Here is a 17,709-nt window from a genome sequence, read left to right as displayed (position 1 = left end):
AGATTTTTTTTTAATCACTGCTAATGACCTTTTAACCTATTTTCATATAAAGTAAAACTTGTCCTTTGGGAATGGAACTTGCTTTAATAGACTTTAATAAACTTAACGTGGTTTTTTTTTTAATAGAGAAAATATTTTTTGTGGGGGTTTAGAGTGCTTTATACAAAATTCTCTTATATTGGGGGAAAAATGTCTAATTTGGCCCAATTTCAAGTAATGAGGACTCAAAATAGAGCTGAACTTTTTTTTTTTTAATTTGCTGGATAAAAAAAATTAGAAAGCTTGCTCGGCTATAAATTTTTTAAAAAAATGGAAATAAAAATAGGACTGAAAATGAGTCCCAGATTTAGTGACAGGCCTTTCAAATGCCTTCCACCCAATCCCCCCTTCACAAACTCTCCCATTACAAGTTTTTAATGGAAAGTGAGTGCCTGGCAAGGCACTTGTTTACGATAGATCTCTGTCACTGCTCTGCGCCCGAGCGATAAATAATGTCAACATAGCTTCTTCCCCAGCAGCCTAGACGCTAAGCCACCCACCCCATACCACAGGGGCTGCGTTATTCTTCCTCCAACAATTCGCTGCCGGTCCTCATCCCCTGGGTCATGATGGCTTTGGGCCAGCACTGCCCCTGACCGTCTGTATATGAGGCTCTTTTCCCACCCTCTCCTCTGTTCGCAGCCCAGTGGCAGCTCTGTCTCCTTCAGATCTTTCTTCCAAATGGTGTTCATTGTGGCCCTCGGAGTGCAGGAGCCAAGCCAATGCAAGGAGCGCTCACGTCAGCCCCCGACACAGTCATGCTGAGGTCTTTGGCAGTTCAGACAGATTTTTTAAAAAATGGGTCACAGTTGGAGCGTCTAGGAAGAAGGGATCTCAAAGTCAGTTGAAGGTCAGTGGAAAGCTGGGAAGATGGGATTTAGGGGTCTACAATCTTTTATTTCTTCTTTCTCTTGGAAAAGCAGAAGTGAATGGAAATAAATCAGTACAGGTGTGTTTGTCGGGGCAGTATGTTTCTTCATGTGGTTGAGTTCTCAGATCATGAATTATGTTTCTAGAGGAGGGATAAGTACTCAGTAGTCCCAAAGAACAGAATACCCATCAGAGAGAGAGAGAGAGAGAGAGAGGCGCTGTGGAATACTTTGAAAAGACGAAGGTAGGATCAAAGTGACAGGTAAACTAAACTCAAAAAGGTTAGATTCACACTGGAAGTGCTAGGGGTGAAGGAGCTGGGATCTAATCCGGATCCAAACCAAACACTGAATACAAAGGAGAAAGAAAGAAGGAACATATTATAAAGATAACATATTCAGGACCTGGCACCATTCTAAGGTACCACTTCTGGATAGCAATTTCGGCATCGCATGCAAGCAATCAAGTTCAGGTGATTTCTGGAAACATCTAAAGCTGAAATGCAGCGTACATTCCTGAAGTGCTTTGAATGTTTGATTATGTGAAAAATACTTTTCTGTTGACAAGGATTGCTTGCTTACTTATTCATAGAATTATTAGGTTTCAGACCTACTTTATAAATTTCTGCTGTTTTACTGTACATAAAGAAAATGCGGAGAGAAGTTGGAGATTTCCCTCTCTGCTGCATTTTTCTTCATGATTGACGTTTAGATAGTGTGTGTGGTGAAGGAATAATGCCATATGGTCCTGATTAGAACCCTTTCAAATGATTGATTAGCGGATGGAAACTTCTCAAATGTCACTGAAATCTGTCTCAGGCAAACAAGGGTTTCTACCTGTGATTTCATCCCTTCTGTTCTCTCTCACTCCCCCAACTTCATTTGCAAAAGGGGGTGGGGCAGCAAACACGATTTAGGATTCTAGTAGTCGATTTTGTTTTGCTTTTTGTGTAATACCTTTACATCATTCGAGATAGCGGGAGTGTTCGTGATAATTCCCTTCCTAAGACAGATCAGTAAATAATTCAGCCCATTGGTATGACAGACATTTCTGAGGTTGAGCGCTTTTTCGTCCCAGACAGAAAGAACATCTGAAAAGCAGATGTTGCATAAGACTTTTCCAAGGGGGGGGGGGCTTTATCTATGCAATCACTGTGTTCTTCTGCACCTGCAAAAGGAGTTGCTGTGTTCCTGCTCATGTGTCCATGAGTCCTTGTTGGACTCTTGTTAGAAGTTGTGGTCCTAAGACTCAGAGCTGGATTCTATTTCCTGAGCAGCTCTAGACACTTGAAATATGATGATGAAGAACGCGGATTGGATGATGGAGAAAGAGGACAAGGTGATGGAGAAAGATGGAATAATGGAGAACGCGGATTGGATGATGGAGAAAGAGGACAAGGTGATGGAGCAAGTGAACAGGATGATGGAGAAAGAGGATAGGCAGGCCTGTGGGACTTTGTAGTAGCTACACATTTTCAGAATGAACAGCAGGATCTAGGCTGACTCTTCATTTTCTCTATCACACTTTTTCCTTCTCTTAAAATCTCACTTTGTCATCCGAAGCTCTGAGAGTCTCAAAGTCTACCCTCCAGCTGGTGTCCTTTATTTTCAGCCATGTAAAAATAAACTTTTTTTTTTTTTTTGCTTTCACTATCAGCTCTCATGTTGCATTTAAAATCCCCCCTCCATCTCTTCCCCACTTCCCTCCCTGTTCTAGTTGGAGCTCTTGGTAGTGGAGATCTTTGGAGGAATTCCTCCTTCCAAAGCAGCCTCTGTTTTATAGCAGGCCCAGGGAATGAGGTGGACCCAAGATAGGCCTTGCTTCATGAAACACAAGATGCAAGGACTTCAATTCTGCCTTAGAATCAAAGACAGATTGTCCTTTGGTGGTGTGTGTGTGTGTGTGTGTATGTGTGTATGTGTGTATGTGTGTATGTATGTATGTATAATATACATGCAGGCACTAGTCCTGGGGCTTGAATTCAGACCCTAGGTCCTCTTCCTGATCTAATGCTCTCCAACTGAGCCACAACTCCACTTCCAGCTTTTGTGGTGATTAACTGGAGATAAGAGTCTCACTTTCCTACCCAGGCTGGTTTAAAACCATACTTCTCCAATTTCAGTCACCTTAGTAGCTAGGATCACAGGCATGAGCCACCGGCGCCCAGCTCTTTAGAGCATTTTAAATGATGATTTATTTACCTTACTGAGTGGTTCTCACAGTCCTCTTTTTTTTTTTTTTAATCTTGTGGCCCATGCAATTGAATTGTAGCATCCCTGTTGTTCATACGCTGATGGAAACAGAATTCCAGATCGTGCGGTTGTTGTTCATTCCCAAGGCGGTTTATCCCTGTGTATTTTTGGTTACAGGGATATTCTTGGACTGAGGCGAGGGTACACATTTCTGAGCTGGATCAGAATCGTTTGTCATAAATTACCACACACAATGGACGCAGAGAGAACAAAATGTTCAGTGCTTATTTTTTATTTTGAGCATCCTAAAAGAAAATTTTGGGGCATTAAAAAAAATCTATTGTTAGGAGTAATTTCTTCACTTTACAGCCTGACCATTGAATTCATTTTTCAATTTAGTCCATTATATTCTTTGAAATTTAAAATATTTTACCTTTTTGTCATGGGGCTTGATCTTGGGGGCTGGGCGCTCTCGCTAGCACTCTATTAGTATGAGCTACAGCACCACTTCTGGGTTTTGAGTGATTTATTGGAGATAAGAGTTGTATGGACTTTTCCTGCCAGGCTGGCTTTGAACCACAATCCTCAGATCTCAGCCTCCTGAGTAGCTAGGATTATAGGTGTGAGCCACCAGCACCCAGCTGCCTTTCTTTTTTTCCCTTTTGTGTAATTCTAGGACCAGAACTCAGGGCCTCAGGCTTGACTAAGTAAGCACTCCACAACTTGCTTTCAGTTTGTGCTGCAGCTAAGGTCTTGTGTTAACCTTACCTGGGCTGGTCTTGAACCACAATCTTATCTACTTATCAATCTTAGCTATTGCTGAGTAGCTGGGACCATAGACTGCATTATATCTAGCTTGCTTTTGAGATGAGATCTCCCTAAATTTGGCCAATGCAGGCCTCCAACCACAATCCATTTGTTTCTGCCTCCCTAGTAGCTAGGATTACAGCATGAGCCACTTACAGGATATATATTTGTTCTAATAATTATCTTAATAATTCTTCCTAACTCCTTTATGGTGTATCATATCCTGTGTGGTTAAAAGGTCTTTCAATCATATATATTTTAAAATAGAAAGAGTATCACTGATTTGCTTCTAAAAGGCAACAAGGTCACCTACATATCCAAATAGAGATGTGGTGTTTTTCTCCCATCCATGTTCTTCTCTGGGATAGCAAACAGTAATACTATTTATGCTACAAGTCATGAGAGTCATGTTCATTATGTGACTAACAAGAGCTTCTGGCTCATCGAGAAGTACATTGAAGGATACAGGATCAACATTTTTGAGACTCCTCAGGGTGGAAATCTGAGGTATCAGTGTAGAAAGGAGTGACATGGAAAGAATCCAAGATGGCACCCAGCATTCCCACCTCTAAAGACACTTAGTCCTATCCCAATGAATGTGGGCAAGATTGTGACTGTAATAAGTATGGGTGTGAAACTGGTTTGCAATATATGACAAATTGGAGATTTGCAGAGACAGACAAGGCCCCTTAACTGTGGTATCATAGTCTCTCTTAAATCATATAATGACGATGTCTGTCTATCTCCATATCTTTGCCACCTGTACTTGGGCTTGAACTCAGGGCCTGGGGCACTGTCCCTTAGCTTTCTCAAGGCTGGTGCTCTACCACTTGAGCCACCCCTCCACTTCTGGCTTTCTGATGGCTAATTGGAGACTTCTCCCACTCTGTAGTGGTTTTGAACCACCACAATCTTCAGATCTCAGCCTCCTGAGTAGGATTACAGGTGTGAGCCCCCAGCACTTGTCTAAATATGAGTGCTTAAAGGATTGGATTCATGTTTTGAGAAAGTCCATGCAGCCTTCTCAAGAAAACTTAGATGTTCTTTCTGTTCAGATTTGGAGATTGAGATTTTATTTTTGGAAATATTTTCTGTTAAAGTGGAAGCTGTCTTAATTCGTTTCTTTTGAGGATGCATTTTTTTAAATTGTGGGCTCTCCTGTAGAAGAGCCTTGGAGAAGCTGGAGTGGAGAGAATTCTGTTATTACAAGTTAACCTCCTTCCCAGCACATCACACCTCTCCCTAACTCACCCCCAATCATATTCAGTGCTAGGAGTACTTTAATTTTTATTGTTCTCTCATTACTGGGGACTAGTCGTCTGCCAACCCACGACTTGTGCCTTAGTGCTGCAGCCCCAGCCTCTCTGTCTTCAGGTCTCCTGGGGAGCTCCAGGGATGCTGACTCTGCTCGGAAGACATCAGGGCAGCCCCTTTCAACACCGTGTCCCACTGTGAAGTGATTTAACCCAGTCGGTGTTCTCTCTCCCAACCAAGCATGATGGGTTAGGGCTCATAGAAGAGCGTTCTTATTAGAACTCTTATTAGAACTGTGGCAGTGTTCAGTCTCTGAGCATCTGGAGGCTGAGAGTTGTGTGGAGTTAGGGGGCCTGAGAATTCCTCCCAAGAGAATGAGTCCTTTGCAGGATCTTGCCTGCCTTCCTTCCTTCTTTTCTCCTCCTCCTTCTCCTCTTCTTTTCTTCTTCATCTTTTGCAGCATTAGCCCTGAGTAGCAAAGGGCCCCAGAGGAGTTTGGTTTCTTGAAGGAAGCGTGCACAGGGCCATGGTGCTCAGAAACACACAGCTTGTAGTGATTAGATCATGAAACAATTAGATTTACTTTGCAGGCTAAACTTAGAAATGGAGAAAGAAAATGTACTAAAAATTTTTCTTTTTTTTTTTTTTCTAGCTTAGGAAAGCTTCCTGAGAAATCCACTTTCCATTTCAGTGATGGAAAAAATGATAAAGAATACCATAAAGGCAGGGTAGGGGCATTATGCTCAGTGGAAAGATTCTTGTGGCCAAGAAGAGGTTGGTATGCTTAAGGACATGGGCACAAGTATTTGATAGAGCCTGGCCAAAAAAGCAAAGCCAAGCCTGTTCCCAGATGGAACACATTTTGAAGAAAACCAGAGCGATTGGTTTTGTGATACGCCTGTAAGAATAGCAGGACCTCAAGGATTTCTATGATCAGAAGCAGGGGTAAAAGGATGTCTTTCCATTTGCTGATAGATGAGTTTTCCATTTACTTACACAGTTGTTTGTGTGGCTTCTGTTGATAGGATGAAGAGTTCAGTCCACATGGGCTGTGGTCCTGTGATAGGTCAAATGCACAAATGAAAAGAGAAGAATGAAACCTATTAAAAATAGGCAAATGGTAAACAGGCATGGAAAGGTCACAATGAAATTCACCCTACATTAAGCATCTAAGCTAATAATTCAAAAAATGGCCAGAAATAAACAAGGCAGGAGAGAGTAGTAGAGAGGGTGAAAGTGATGAGAGGATATTACACACAGGTATGGAAATAAGGAAAGGACTTTGGATGTTGAATGCAAGCAAGCATCTAACAAATCCAAGAACTGGACATACCTTTAGGGCCAATGTGTGATGTGCCCTCTTTGTGACTATGCAAGATTGAAGACTCAGGAGTGGACAATGACATCCTGAGATCATGTGATGAGTGTGTGGCAGAATTGCTTACTTGACTCTTCAGTTAGAATAGCATACTTAGCCTTTATTTTCCCCAATGCCGGTAAGAGATTAAAATTATCTGTCTGTCTATACTAGCATTAACCAGGACTGGTTTCTAGCTATACTAGCATTAAGCAGACTGGTTTTGTTTGAGACAAGTTCTCATGATGTGATCTACACTGGCCTAGAACTCATGGCCTCCTGAGTGCTGGAACTGTAGGGGTGTGCCACCACCTCTGGCTGGATACTGTGACTTGGAGAAACTAGACACCCAAGGAAACATACACTCACAGGCAAAATAACCAGACAGCTAAGGATGCAGGCACTCAGTACAGCAACTGGCCAAGGATGGCTTGTGGACAGGATGCAGATTCCTCTGTGTATCCCTGTTCCCAAGCTAAGTGTAGTTTTTGTACTCAAGTGGGTTAAATGAGAAGAATACAGTGTGTGTGTGTGTGTGTGTGTGTGTGTGTGTGTGTGTGTATCTCTTTCTGTCCTATCCATCTATTCATTATCATCTATACTATTTACCTATCTACCTATCATCTATTACTTGTCTATTCCATCCATATGTCCATCTATCTTATCTATATATTCTATGCAGCTATCAGTCATATTTATCTGTCTATATCTATCTAAAATCTATTATCTATTCCCTCTATCCATGCATACATCTACCCACCCAGGCATTTATCTGTTTATCATCTATTTCTTGGTCTTCTATCTGTCAATCATCTATTATCCATCAAGCATCTATCTAGATCCATCTATCATTTCTCATCTCACAACCCAGCAGAGTCGAGCAGGAGGCAGCAGCAATCCCCTTTAGAATCTTGCATTTAATTAGCTAAGTATGCCTTCTTCGATTAAGTGGCAGGTTTGGGCCGTGTCCAATTTCATATGAATGGATCACCGATCTTGCTAATTCTTTGAAAATGGTGTATGATTGTGTCTTTCCTGTGTAGCCATGCTGGCTTTCTCTCAAAGGCCATTACCACACACCCTTCCGGTTCTCACCAATCACCTACCCACGCACGCCATCTTGATACATAGCTAAGGCCAGGAGGCCTGGCTCTCTGATTGAATGGACACATGATTCTAGCGGTCCTTACTCCTTTCACCCTGGCAGTCTGGCACAAGCCTAGGTCTCAATCGGCCCCGAGAGTTTGCAGGTGATGTTCTATTGCTGATACAATGGAATTGGGGAGCAGGAGACGCATGGCTTGTTCCTCTCCTGGCCGGTGTCACGAGGTGGCTCTGTGTGAGAGGTGCAATTTACCATGTATGGCAGTGACAGTGCAGTGCAAAGGACCTGGGAGGATATCATTACATTGGTTTTTTTTTTGTTTGTTTGTTTTTTTGCCAGTCCTGGGGCTTGAACCTGAACCTCTTTGTGCTCACGGCTAGTGCTCTACCACTTGAGCCATGGCACCACTTCTGGTTTTCTGGTGGTTATCAGAGATAAGAGTGTCATGGACTTTCCTGCCCCAGTTGGCTTGGACCCTCCATCCTCAGATCTTAGCCTCCTAGGTAGCTAGGATGACAGGTGTAAGCCACCGGCACCCAGCTCCACATTCATTTTTCTAGCATGGACACACGCAATGATGGAGAGTGCTGTGGTCACAGACACCTTGCTTGGATTCTGGACCCCTAACCGCCAGGTGTGCAGCCCCCGTGGGCGCTGAGGAGAAGCACACAGGGGAGCGGGGGAGGGGGGGCAGGCAGAGTGGCCAGGCTCCCAGCCTCCCCTCCTCATCCTCAGATGTGAGTGTGCTCACCCTCCCTCCCGTTCCTGTACATTCCCACCCGTGAATTCCTCATGAAGTCTGCAGAGTGCCGGGAATGCAAGCATCCCTCGATGGGTGGCCACGTGGGCCAGGCAGTTGCAGCTCCTAAGGGAGGATGGGCTCCTCCCTCAGAAAGGAGTCAGGGAGGCGTGTGTGCAGTGTCAGGGCGGCTTCTTGCCCTCTCTCCATCTCTCACCTTCCCGGAGCTGCCCTCCATCTATACACGAGGGCCCTGCACCGAGCCGGCTTTTGGCGTGGTCAAAGCAGGTGTCGTTGGGTCTTGAATTTCCCTGGGTAAAGGTCGGTTTGTTAGCGGCCCGGGCTGTGAAGTCCTCTCAGACCCATTCAGCCTGAGGTTTTCTTGGGGTCCGGCCAGTGGGATCGATTGTGGTCAATGGGAGACCATTGATTGCACTGGTGAACTCACGGGCAGGCCGATTGCCTGTCTTTCAAAACTGTTCTGGATGGGAATTTAAGCAGACATTTGTGGGAAAGCCTACGAATGATAGTATGTAATAGAAACAATGTGTACACAGTCAATGTACAATCTGTCAAAAGTGAACTTTTAATTCGAGGGAAGGTAGGAGTTGGGAAGAGGTGCTGACCAGAATGCACTGTGTAATTTTTTTTTGTCCAACTACTTAATGAGATTCTAAAAAAGTATACAATACTAAATAAGTGTCTATTATTACCAGAAAATAAACAACTCTGATTACTTAAAATTTACTTTTTTTTTTTTTGGCCAGTCCTGGGCCTTGGACTTAGGGCCTGAGCACTGTCCCTGGCTTCTTCCCGCTCAAGGCTAGCACTCTGCCACCTGAGCCACAGCGCCCCTTCTGGCCGTTTTCCATATATGTGGTGCTGGGGAATCGAACCAAGAGCTTCATGTGTAGGAGGCAAGCACTCTTGCCACTAGGCCATATTCCCAGCCCCAAATTTACTTTTAATAACCCAATAAAAAGATAGTATGGAATAGCCCAAATAATTATGCCGTTTCTTGCTATTAGAAAGAAAAATTATTTTTATGTTTGATTTTTAAATTATAAAACAAATGCCTGGTTATTAGGATAATATAATAATGCACGGGCGATTAACTAGCCTTGTCCGCTTTAACCTACTTGAGATAATTACACGTGTAATTTATGATACTATTCTTACTCATTTAGGCTGGGTGCTGGTGGCTCACATCTGTAATCCTCGCTACTCAGGAGGCTGAGATCTGAGGATCATAGTTCAAAGCCAGCCTGGGCAGAAAAGTCTGTGAGACTCTCATCTCCAGTTAACCATCCAAAAAAAGGCCAGAAGTGGAGTTGTGGCTCAAGTGGTAGAACACCAAAGCTCAAGGACAGCATCTCAGCTCTGAGTTCAAGGCCCAGGACTGACTGGCACACACAGAAAAACTTGGTCCTTCCACAGTGGCTGTTTCCTGTGGCCTTTGTTTCCATGCAGGAAATCCCCCTCACAGCAGGTTTAGTTTGCTTTTAATGGTATCATTTGATTTCTTACATACTCAGTTTTGGTGCTTTCAATAGGCTTTTAAAATTCACGTTCTGAAAACCATCCTTCTGTGATTTACACATGCGTAGGTATAATGTGCATACAGGTGTCTGAGGTGAACTACATACCATTCGTGTTGCTCCCTCCTGGCCCTTGTGGCCCCGTTCCCTTCAAGTGAAGTCCTTGTGTCCCTTTTGACCACTGTCAGCTATCTATCACCTACCTACCTACCTCTCATCTATCTACCTAGCAACTGTTTATTGATCACCTATATCTGGCATTTACCTATCATCAATCTATAGATCATGTATCATCTATCAATGCATATATCTATCATCTATGTATCTATTATCTATGAATCCATGTACCTATCTATCTATTTGATTTGTGTGCCATTGAACTCAGGGCCTGCTCTTGCTCATCTTTTTCATTCACTGCTGGTGCCTAACTGGAGCCATGCCTCTAGTCCAGCATTTTTTCCCTGGTTAACTGGAGCTGGGTCTTGGAGGTTTTTCTGTCTCTGGTGGCTTGATGCTGCAATCCTTAGGTCTCAGCTCCTGAGTGGCTAGGATATGAGATGCAGGCACTGAACTGGTATTCCTAATTTTCAACTTGGAACTCAGAGTGATTTGGGAGATGGGTGTTCGAGGTATTTCCATTCTGTTGAAAGTCTAATGTCTGGTGGGAAGAGAAGCATTTTGTTTCCTTACACAGGAACTCATTCAGGGCCCCTAGAGGGTCCTGAAATTAGTAAATACCAGAGCTACAAGTCTGATTCCTGGACTCTTGCAGATAATTAAAGAATTAAATGGATCTTCACAAAGAATTTACTTAAATTGTTTTTTTTTTTTTAAATAAAAATCCATTAAACTTAATGCCCAGTGTGTCCGCCTCCTGCTAGGTTGTAAAGTCATCATTTAACATTTCACCTATTCCTTCTTTTGGTCTGGGAAACGCCAGCTTTGGAGCTGAGGATTTCAGGGCCATACGGAACATTAGCAATCCTGTAGTTCCATGTTCTTTGCTTACTGGTCTGGAACCCAAGCTTCGATTACTCACGGGGCGCCTTCAAGCTCACACAGCTGGCTGGGGCCGAGTGCAGAGCAACCAGTGTAATTTGGATGCTAATCTCCAGGACATTTTTTTCCCCCTTTTTTTTTTGGTTCCAAAAGAAATTTTAGTAGACTTAGCTGAAATGAAACCATGACTATATAATATAAATTAGAGCTTTGTGGACAGGGAGATAGTTATCTTTCAAATTTATTTTTAAAAGTCTTATTGTACTAAAGGGGTTTCATTGTGATGTTTACATACATATACATATATATGTCTATAATTTTTAAAAATCAAACTTATCCATATGTATCACTCTTGGCTCACCTCTCTCCCTACCTCCTCCCTACTCCATTTAAATAGTTTGAGTAGGTCTTACGATGTTATTTCCATAAAATAATGCACCTATGAATGTAAATAGTACCTATGGAATAACATGTATATGAAAATAACATATATTTTTATATATGAAGATAACAAATATAAAGTAACTTCAGTCTTATTTATTTCTCATACCAAGCCCTCTAATTCTACAAACCTGGGCCCTTTTGGATCTTACGAACACTCTCTCTTACCATCGCATCCTATTGTTGTTATAGGTTTTTAGCTCTTGATTCCTCATGAGCAAAGTTCTGTGATTTGTCCTTCTGAGCTTGGCTTATATCCCTTAACAAGTGATCTCTAGTTCGATCAATTTTCTTGTGAATAACAACATTTTGTTCTTCTTTATACCTGAATAATATTTCACTGTATATATGTATTTTTGGTTAAATCAATTGTTGGTAGTTTGGCATCAAGGTTGATTCCACAACATGCCTGCTGTGATGAACGCTGCTACAAGCACAGGTATGCACTTGTTGGTATTCTACGTGTTGACTCACATTCCTTCAGATACAGGCCCGGGAGTGCTATGGCAAGATCACAAGGTAGATCTATGCTTAGTTTTCTGAGCACCCGCCATGCCGATTTCACGGTGGCTGCCCCGATGTCCATTCTCACCAGCACTGTGGGACGGGGCTCATCCACCGTTGTCATGAGCACTTGTGATCATTTGTTTTCTCTGTGATTGCCACTCTGACCCCAGGCAAGATGGACTCTCTCATTTTGATTTGCATTTCCTTTACGGCTGAGGGCGTTGGAACATTTCTTGGTGTATTTATCATGCATTTGTACTGCTTCCAAAAAAAAAAAAAAAAACAACCCCCCAAACCAAGTTCATTTACCCACTTACTGATTGGATTACTTATTCTTTTGGTGTTTATTTTTATGTTCTTGCTGTTGTGGGAGTTGATCCTTTGAGGAAACGCTAGCAAAGCTCTTCTCTTGTTTCCCCGGATCCTCTGCTGTTTCTGGTCATTGTTTCCCTTGATGTGCAGAAGCTCTTAAGTCTGATGCAATCCCATTTGTTAGATTTTGCTCTTATTTCCCAAGTGATTAGAGTTTCATTCAGAAACAAATGGCCTGTGCACTCATCTTCAAGTGTTCACTCTCTTTTCCTGCTGTCTACCCAAACTTTTCAAGCCCATTCAGCAACTTAAAAAAGAATGGGATTATGTCATTTGCAGGAAAATAGATGTCACTCGTGATCATCTTGTTAAGGGACACAAGCCAAGCTCAGAGAGACAGACATCAGATGCTTTCACTCCTATGTGGAATCTAGCTAGTCCTAAATGAAAGTAATAATGACGATATGATTGTGGGAGTGGGAGTGAGTGTGAGGGAGGGGAAATGATTGAGGTTACGTTGTATATATAATATATAAGTATATAACAATATTAGCATTATATAGTTACATATATATTACATAGTATATAACCATATATAAAGTATAATTACATTAACATTAATATATAATGTAGCTAACATCTATTGTACATAACCTGTGTGTGTGTGTGTGTGTGTGTGTGTGTGTGTGTGTGAAAGTAGCATAATGAAACCTGCTAAAAACTGTTGGAAAGAAGCAGGAAGGGTGGAGGAGGATGAAGACAGAGTAATACGTGAGTTTCACCAAAGTACCTTATAGGCATGTAAGTGAACATCACAACAAAACCACTTTTTACAATGACTATTTGCTAGTAAAAATGAAGTGTTTCAGGTCCAAAAGTCTTTGTCAGGAATCAGATGCTGTAGTTTGGGGTGGGTGCATTTCTGGATCTTCTATTTTGATCATCATCTCATCGGTTTTTGCACCAGTACCATGACATGCTTTCTTTTCTTTCTTCTGTTTGTCCCCCCTCAGCATTGCTTTGGCCATTCAAGGTCTTCTGTTCTTTCATATGGAGTTTAGAGTAGAAATTTCTATTTCTGTGAAGAACGTCATGGGGATTCACATGTGAATCGTATTGAATCTGTAGATGGCTTTCAGTGGTATGGCTATTTTCACAATAATTCTTTTGATTTTAAGTAGTCACACAAAAATTTCAACAAGCCACAGTGAGAATTCTGTCCATCTGTTGAACATGTGAAGGTTTCCTGTCTAGTGTTTTCTTCAAGTTCCTCCTTCAATGTTTTATAGCTTTCATTTACATGCCTCGTTTATACCTATTTTATTATTTTTCTTTTGTTGAGGTTATCGTGAATGAGATTGCTTTTCTGGTTTCTTTCTCTGCTTTCTAATTGTTGACATACAGACAAGCTATTCATTTTTGTGTGCTGATCTTGCTACTTGAAGTATTGAAAAACATGGAATACTTCACAAATTTGTGTATTATTCATGTGAATCTTGTGTTATTCGAGTTTTACTGCATTTCTACATGAAATTCTTTTCTTTTTTACAATGGTAGAGTTTGAACTCAGGGCCTTGAGCTTGCTAGACAGGCATTCTACCTCTGAGCCAAGCTTCCAGCCTTCTTTTGCACGTGCTGTTTTTGAGTTAGGCTCTTGGTTTTCCCTGGGTCCAGGCCTGAACAAAGATCCTCTTTTATGTTATGCTTTGGGCATTGCTGAAATGACAGTGCACCCACATCCCTGCCTTTTCTGTTGAGAGCCTTGTGAGCTTTTGCTTCAGGCTGGCATAGAACCACAATCTGCGCAAGCGCGGCCACCTGCAAAGCTGGGATGACAGGTGTACAGGCCATCACACCCGCTTTCCCTGCTGAGATGGGGACTCGCATCCCTCTTGCCCAGGCTGGAGACTGAACCACGATGCTCGCTATCTCAGCCTCTTGAGTGGCTAGGATGATGGACATGAGCCACTGCTCCTAGCTGAGATTTTTTTTTTTTGGCGAAAAATCTCAGTAAGTCAAGTGATTTCCCTTGGGCTCTTGCTTATTATTTAATACTAAGGTAATGATTAGGTGTGATTTAACACGAAAGCTAGGTAGATCTCCTACCAAATAGACCTGAGATGCTTTACATAATAGGACACTGTGACAGATTCCCAAATAAACACAAACGTGACTCCCACGGCTTACTTGGTAGAGGCACAGAGCCTACAAAAAAAGAACTGCTCCTGGGGAGAAACTTAGCTCCATCCACAGCACATTCATCTCTTCTAGGCCACCTGCTCCCCAAGTGCCACGTGGCTTTGTGGATTCTGCCTCCTCCTCTCCTTATTTTTTTCATGTCTTTATTCCTGGAGTTCTCCTTTTTCAGAATCCTTTACTTCTCTTTTTATCACCTACCTATTCTCTCTCTCTCTGTTTTCCCTTTTGGAATTTGCTTCTTTGTATGTATTTTTCTCCACTGCCTTTGGAAGTGCAAGCGGGGCCCGCAGCCAGGAAGTCGGACTTTCGCTTAGGAGAGGGATTTTTTTTTTTTTTTTTTGGCCAGTCCTGGGCCTATGGACTCAGGGCCTGAGCACTGTCCCTGGCTTCTTCCCGCTCAAGGCTAGCACTCTGCCACTTGAGCCACAGCGCCGCTTCTGGCCGTTTTCTGTATATGTGGTGCTGGGGAATCGAACCTAGGGCCTCGTGTATCCGAGGCAGGCACTCTTGCCACTAGGCTATATCCCCAGCCCAGGGGAGAGGGATTTTTATGGTTGGTTGCTGTTGTCTCTGTTACAAACGCTCCACACAGTCAGCTGAGGCTTGAGCTGAGTTATCTCTGACTCATCTGCCTATGGGGAAGGCGTGGACAAGGACAGGAGCGGTGCCCACTCGAGTGTGGGCCTCTCCCAGTCTGGGACGTGGGGGAAGGCTGGCCTTAGGGTTAGCAGGGGCCTCAGCCTGTGCTTTTCTCTTTCACAAGATTAGACCTCTGAGGAAGCATCCTCAGGTCAAGCAGCAGCTCTGTCACCTGTGTGCCTTTGTCATTTATAAAATGGTGATCATTTATTCAACTCCCCCCCCCTTGCCTCATACTCCAGTAGACAGTGATGGTTTTTTTTGTTTTTTTTTTTTATTTTTATTATTATTATTTTTTTTTGGCCAGTCCTGGGGCTTGGACTCAGGGCCTGAGTACTGTCCCTGGTTTCTTTTTGCTGAAGGCTAGCACTCTGCCACTTGAGCCACAGCGCCGCTTCTGGCCGTTTTCTGTATATGTGGTGCTGGGGAATCGAACCTAGGGCCTCGTGTATCCGAGGCAGGCACTCTTGCCACTAGGCTATATCCCCAGCCCCTGACAGTGATGTTTTAAAGATCAAGTTCTTCTGAGAAAGCTAGCAACTGGAGTTGAATAGAAGGTCATATTATAAACATAATATTTTCAACACCATTGTAAAATGAAGAACAGAGTGTGTGAGAGACCAGCAAAGACAGCCATGTATGTAGCTTGTGCTCTGATGTTGTGAATTGGTGATGATATATATATATATATATTTCCCCCCTCAATCTTGAAAGGTTTAGAGGTGATTAGCAGGAAGGGCTGCGGGTCTTGTTCAAGAGGCCTATGTACAAATACCTTTGCTGGGGGGGGGGGGCAGGCAAGTGGTGTCAGCATGGGAGGGAGGGCCATGGGATATTCACAGAGTCGGGTGCAGAGTGGCAAGTATGTGCTAGTTAAAAGCCATTCAGGCTCAAGGTAATTTTTTTTCCAAAAGCTCTTCTGTCCAAGTAAACAGAAATCTTCTGGTGGAATCGGGCTCCACTTTCACCCTGGGGTGGTGATTCATTGCAAGTGCAGGGAGTTTGAGGGCCAGGGGGAGTCTGGGATGGGGTGCAGAGGCAGCTAGCTCCATGGGGGAAAGCCTAGGAGGGACGGACTTGTGGAATCACATGGGCAGCTCTGGGAGTTGAACCTGCGGACAGCAGGCAGGCCGTTGCCTTCTTCAGTTGACGGCAGAGGAAGGTAGGTCCGGCAAAGTAATGGATCCCCCCTTTGGGGGAAACAAGGAGAGTCGTCATGAGGCCTCAAGAGGCATGAACCTGTGGGGGGAGGAAGGAGGGAGGCCGGTAAGAGAAGAGACGTCCCACGCCGGTCTGGTGGGAGTTCTTGCAGGGAGCCGGATGGGAGGGAGCAATCTGTCCCCGGAGCAGAGCAGCGTGGGAGAAGCCAGGTCCTAGCGCCGGCCGCGGTAGAGTCGGCACAGGCGAGTCCCCTGCTCTCTTTCTCCCATCGCCCCGGCCTTGGGGTCCCTGAGGGCGCAGGCCCTCAACCAGACAGAGTCCAGCGCAGGACCTTGGTTCCCACATGTCTGGTGCATTCGGCGAGCGTTCCGTTGCCTACACGAAGAGAAAAACTAAAAAAGAGCAGACACTTTTATCTGTAGAAATGTTACTCCATGTTATCAAAAGAAAAAAAAAAGGCACTGATATATCTTACAACTTCCAGCCAAATCTGTTCATCTGCTGCCATAGCAACCCTTAAATAACATATTCCCAGCCCCCTCCCCTCGGCCCGTTCCCTCCCCCCTCCCCCCCAGCCACTACACCTGCCAGTCACCCTGCCAAGGAGGCTGCCTCTCTTACATCACACCCACGAGGCGAAGATCCCAGGCAGAGAGACAGAAAATAACATCTCCCAACAATCTGCCTGTCATTTAGCAAAAGCTCCCTGTATAAATGTCATGGAAACAAGCTGTTCTCAGAGAAAGTAAGAGGAAAGTGAGCCCTGGCTTTTCCTGGCAATTTTAACCTTCCTAATAGAAAGGAGGGGGGTGGTGGTGGACGGGTGGGAAACAAAGCAAATGTTAGGTGTTTGAAAGCAAATAGCTTCATAGCTTGGCTGCAGGGGTTCAGTCACACGAGGTGAAGATGGTGAGCTGACTGATGAGGATAAAGAACTCAGGGCAGGGCTGGCTGCTACCCGTGTTTTTCTTCTAACCAGGACGGAGGACCTTTACTAGAATACCGTGTCCAAGGCCAGCACATTTCCACTTGGTTAATAAACGTTTAAAGGTATGTAAGTTGTAGAGCTCACTGGTTGTGAATTATTATTTTGATTTGTGCCAGTGCTGGGGTTTGGACTTAGGGTCCCCGAGTGGCAGAGGCGCAGAGCAGTCTGCGCTGGGGTGCAGTTCAGGGCTGTTAAGGGTAGATCTCATTCGCTCGGACCCATATGCCAGGATTTGCTGGTTTGCTTGAGATGGAAGATCTTTGAGCCAAGGTGCTCAGGTAGCATGTGTGTTCAGTGTTGCTCTGGACAAATGCACCTAAGCCCAGGAATGTGAGGCATAATGAGGCTAAATTGTGGGAAGAAATTGCAGCACCTCTGGCAGGGAAAGTTCTGGAAAGGGAGAAATAAGGCAGGATGAGTTAAGACTCACCATAGGTTTTGGAGGAAGAGTGAAGGACTGGAACTTGCAGCGCTGGCTCTGTCTGTGGAAAGGAGGTAGGTGATGGCCACACTTTTGTAGTTTACCACCCTAGAGTTCATTTCCTGTTTACTTCTAATTATT

This window comes from Perognathus longimembris, chromosome 25, assembly GCF_023159225.1.
Source record: "Perognathus longimembris pacificus isolate PPM17 chromosome 25, ASM2315922v1, whole genome shotgun sequence".
Lineage (NCBI taxonomy): Eukaryota > Metazoa > Chordata > Mammalia > Rodentia > Heteromyidae > Perognathus > Perognathus longimembris.
This window is presented reverse-complemented; position numbering follows the sequence as displayed.